At 42.2% G+C, this 5,112-nt stretch overlaps 1 pseudogene; it reads right to left on the bottom strand.

Moving 5' to 3' along the window:
* Positions 1-1,091: 1,091 nt before the first annotated feature.
* Positions 1,092-3,015, bottom strand: LOC129562075 (tetratricopeptide repeat protein 39A pseudogene; annotated as a pseudogene).
* Positions 3,016-5,112: the final 2,097 nt, after the last annotated feature.

Here is a 5,112-nt window from a genome sequence, read left to right as displayed (position 1 = left end):
TTTGTCTATATTATCTTTGAAATGTATACATTTCTTCACATTTGCGTTTGTGTCTTTTAGTGGTATGTTTTATCCACTCTACTGTCTTTGTAATGAGAAAGCGTATCTTTAATTTGTAAAACTTACAAATATAGAAAGATACAAATATAGTTATATACAAAGACACAGGCATATATAGATATATATCTATATCTTTCAATGTGTCCAATGAGATCTTTTTCATAGGCATCTGTTCTTATGTTATTTTTACTTGTCTTTATTTCATGAAGCTTTTCTTTGTCCTACTAATTGTGTCTAATTTATATTTTTGAACATCTTAAATGAGTTTCTTTTAAAATTGTACTTAGACATAATTAGTTAACTCATAATTAATCTAGGTTGAAATTATGTATTGATTATTTATTGACATTGTTGGCTTTCTTAACATTTTTTCCATAAAATGGAACTTAACTTTTAAATTCCCTTTTAAAGAGAGGTGATTGCATTTATTTCACTCTTTAAGTATTGTATAATTGCTTCTTGCTAATTGCCAATGATGTGCTAGGTGTTCTAATAACAGTTGATTTTATATTAGGATATTATGCATCTGGTAACTGAACTGGTATTAAGTTTATGATATGGTTTGATCCACTTTTCCTTTCTTTTCCTTCTTATTCTTCTTCACAGGAATCAAATCAACAATTCAATCTGACTACACTTAAAGCCTCATCCAGTTCCCCTTTCCCTATATTTTCCTCATCAGCATTTTTTCCAATAAATCTCTTGTTCTTCTAATATCATTTTGGTTTCTATGTCACAGAAGACCATGACTAACCCACTGGGTATCCCATGTAATGACAATTAATTGTACCTTCATTTTCTTTTTTTTTTTTTTTTTTTGATTCCATCAGTGTATTTCTAAGGAAAATGTAAACTGTTCATACATTCTCTTAACATCACAGTGAAAAACAAGTACCCGTATGTGTGACAGGGCAGGCAGGGAGCTCCACCTGCTCTGGCCTTGACAAAAGCCCTTGGCCACACTGATGAACATGCTGGCTTCTCTTCTGCAGACACCTATGTCGTGCTGTCCCAGTGGAGCACTGGTGGGCCCCAAAGGCAGGGCAGGGGGAGGGGTTCTTTTTGAAATGTTTCCAGGAGCTCTGTCCAGCTGATTCTGTCTTCCAACCTGGGACTGCTGCACAAAACTACAAGGACACTGATGAGACCATAGATCTGTTGCCCTTTTCTAGGGAAGACTTGGCTTGGAGTGTGGCTGCCTGGATTCGAAAATGTGTCCTGGATTCCATGGAATAATTCTTGTAGTTTTGCTTGGCAGTTTCCAAGAGTTTGACAGCCTCTTCGTTTCTGCCTTGCTCCATAAACAGCAGGGCCAGCTCCAGCAGGGCATTTGGGATCAAGTAGTGATCATATTTAATCCTCTTTTCATTGGCAGAGATGCTCCTGAAATTCTCCTCAGCCTCCTGGACACAGCCCAGATATTTCAGACACAGGCCTTTCAGCAGCTTCACCAAGCACTCATCATCCACTGAGTACTCATTCTCTGGGCCCTTTTCCAGCATCTCTTCAGCCTTGATGATAATCTCAAGGATCCCGTCTGTGAGTTCCGGCTGCTTCCCAATCACAGCGTAGCCATTCCAAATGTACATCATTTCCAGAGCAGGGACAGGCAATGAGACAGGTTTAGGGGAGAGGTAGCGTCTGGACTTCCAGATGGCAAACTTCTCTGTGGGTAGAGATTTCCCAGCAATCTTGAGTTTCAGGCCTGGCACAGCTCTAAACAACTCCACTTCGTCATCTCCGAACGGTTTGTAGTCCTCCTTCCCAAACATGCTGAGGTAGGCGGCCTTCATGTAGATATAGGTGGCCTTGGACCAGGAGTTCTCCTTGCTGAGCAGGTCCGCGTAGAAGTAGGCCATCGTCCACTGGCCCTTGTAGGTGAAGCACCACATCAACTCCCAGTAGCACATGTGGTGGAACTGCTTCCAGTGCTGCTGGGCCTCACAGCACTCCTCAAACCGCTGGATGGCCGCATCGACATTGCCTTTAATGACTTCAATCCGCCCCGCAAAGAACAGGAAGATGGCGCCCTTAGGGTATCGCTTCAGGTAGGGTCTCAAGAGCTTCTCTGCCTCCTCGATGTTGACATTCCCGGTGCCAAGCACGAAGGTGAGGAAGGTGTGGTAGCAGAGCAGCAGCATAACGCAGAGCACGGCGCGGAAGCTGTGCCCTGACGCCCCCTCCTCTAGCTGCAGCAGCCCGTAGTCCTTGTTTCCTGAAAACCCTACGAACTCGAGCAGCCGCAGGATCCTGGTAGGAAGCATGGACAGCGTCAGGTTGAAGGCTCCCACGCCGAGCTTCACCCCTCCTTCAAAGTGCCTGTGGCTCTCCCCCCTGCAGTACTGGGAGGACTGCACCAGGCTGTCCAGCTCCTTGTAGGTCTGGTAGCTGTTTCGAACTTTGATGCCGCCCTTGATGAAGGTCACCATGTTCTCGTCCTGCAGGAAGGTCAGGGCCGCTCTCTGCAGCAGGCACTCTGCATAGCAGACCTCCGCGTGGATTTCCTCTTCTGTGAACTGGTCCATAGTGGGGCGGTGCACCAGGCTACTGAAGGAATCTGTTACAGAGGACTTCTTCCTGTGCCTCTGACAGAGCGACTGCGCCTCCTTCATCATGTTGCCAGCAAGTAGGATGTCCTGGGGGTCAAATGTCATCATAGCCTGCATCTACAGGATGGTGGCATAAGTCAGCGAGTGGTACATGCTTTCCTTGGTCCTGGGCTTGAGGTAGTTGAGTGCTTCTGAGAACTGGTTGGTGAGGAAGAGATCAAGGGCAGTCATGCACTGGTCCAGGGCCTCATGGAGGCTGCTCACAGGAGTCCCCGCAGGTAGGGCGCCCGGGCCGCCGGCCGTGGTCATGGCCGAGGGGGGCGGGCAGCGTGCCCCCGCCGACGCCAGCCGCGGCCCAGGTGCTGCTGCCGGAACCCCGAGCGGGCACTGTGCGGCCGAGCCGCGGACGCGGCGCCCCTGTACCTTCATTTTCTACCACTAAGAAAGAACAGTGATTGGCAGGTCTCTGTGACTTATGGATGCAGGATATATTTTCCATCTTTATACATTTAACAGATCAAATGAAAGAATGAAACTGTTCAGTGGCCAGTTTGAAAGCCCATTTCTTTGGCTTCAGTCTTAACCTAAACTGAAGAGTTCTTTGGCAAAATCAGGCTGATGCTATACTCCACGGAACCTGAATTTAAATCATCCCCACGCTGGGCTTTGCCCCTCTTCTCGCCCACTTTCCTCACCACCTTCTGATCTCACTTGTACGTAAATTGATTTTAAAGGTGTGTTTCTGGAGAATATATTTTAAATGACTTCTTATAACAAGCATAGTAATGAAGGGAGAATTCTGAATAAGGCAGACATGATCATTCCTTTAAGGAAATTTGCTCCATTATATAGTGCTTAGACCTAACATGGTAAATGAAATAATTATAGATTTTAGTAACGTTTATGCAAACCATAAACAACTGACTTAGATAACTAATAACTGGGGTTTTTTCATATAGAATAATCAGAATCTGAACGTCCCAGAATCTCCAGGCTCTGCTGCCAAGACACAGACAGCTGATGTGTTCACTTCTAGCATAAAGCATTGAGTATGCACCCTGGTGATGAAGAAGTGATGAGTTCCTATTAAGTATGTATTCTTCCATTCCCAATGGGATGCACATAATTATTCTCTGCAGGTAAACTATAGTTATACCCTTCCCAGAAGCATTTTATGCTGCATCACCTACAATCACTGGAGATAGTCCCCTACATTAGAAACCATATCGACATACAGGGAACAGGTATTCTTTAACTCAAATTCAAGCTAACGGCCAATAATCACCAATCTAATAGGAAAATTCAGACAATGAAGGCATAGTAATGATGTTCATCAATATATAAAAAGACAAGGAAAATCCCATTATAACAAGCTACCTATTTCAGAGTGGGAAAACATCCTTTCAAAAGGGCAATTTAAAAAAGCTCACATAACAATATGAGACAAAATATATAACTATATAATTTCATTATAGACGACAAAGGGATCACTATGTAATTTCAGAATAGTCAAGCAAGTGGATATTATGTTTATAAACATGTCTACCTGTAAAAACATAGGTTAAATATATGTAAAATGGAAGATAATTAATCATATAATCAATCATGGGATAATTTCTTACTCAAAAGGGTAAATAAAACTAATCATATTTCTTAACACACAAACAGAAGTACACACAGACACACACAGACCTAATGAAATAACTTCTACATGTGAAAACAAAGCTTTGAATTATTTGAAGACAATATGTAGAAATTATATTCTTAATCTTACAAACATCAAATGAATTCCTAAGCAACATACCAGCAGCCAACCTACACAACTAAGATGTATAAATTTAAAACCATAGACATATAAAATCTGTGTGCATCAACAGAACAGATGAAAATATATCTCCAGATAAGGATAATAGATTTTTGAAACTTTCACAAATATAGAGACATCACAAACAAACCAATATGAATTATAACAAATGATAAATGGGCCAAATATGTCAAGAAACACTTAGCAGAAGAGAGTATTTTTATATGAAAAATATTAAAATATATGTGACATATTGTTTAATAACCATTAGATTGGCGAAAATTAAATTGTCTTAGTGCTTACTTTGTGACACTTCACAGAGTATTGCGTATTAGGTTAACTTGATCTTCAAAAAATTTCTGTGTAGCAACTAGTTTTAGACTGCATAGCCTTTTTCAGAAGAGGGAGGCCCAGAGGCACCAAAGTGGCATGGGTGCAATGTTGCTTCAGTTGTGTCTGACTCTTTGTGACCCCATGGACTATAGCATGCTATGCTCCTATGTCCATGGGACTCAGACAAGAATGTGAGTGGGTTGCCATGCCCTCTTCCAGGGTATCTTCCTGACTAAACTCTCATCTCCTGCAACTACTGTGTTTCAGGTGGACTCTTTACCTCTGAACCACTGGGGAAGTCCAAGCTTAAAGTTATTCATAAAATTAATAGTAGAGCCAGGATATAAACTCAGTCATTATACCTCT

The sequence above is a fragment of the Moschus berezovskii genome, chromosome 5, assembly GCF_049115385.1.
Source record: "Moschus berezovskii isolate FMDL1 chromosome 5, NW_MosBer_1.0, whole genome shotgun sequence".
In the NCBI taxonomy this organism is placed as follows: Eukaryota; Metazoa; Chordata; class Mammalia; order Artiodactyla; family Moschidae; genus Moschus; species Moschus berezovskii.
This window is presented reverse-complemented; position numbering and strand designations above follow the sequence as displayed.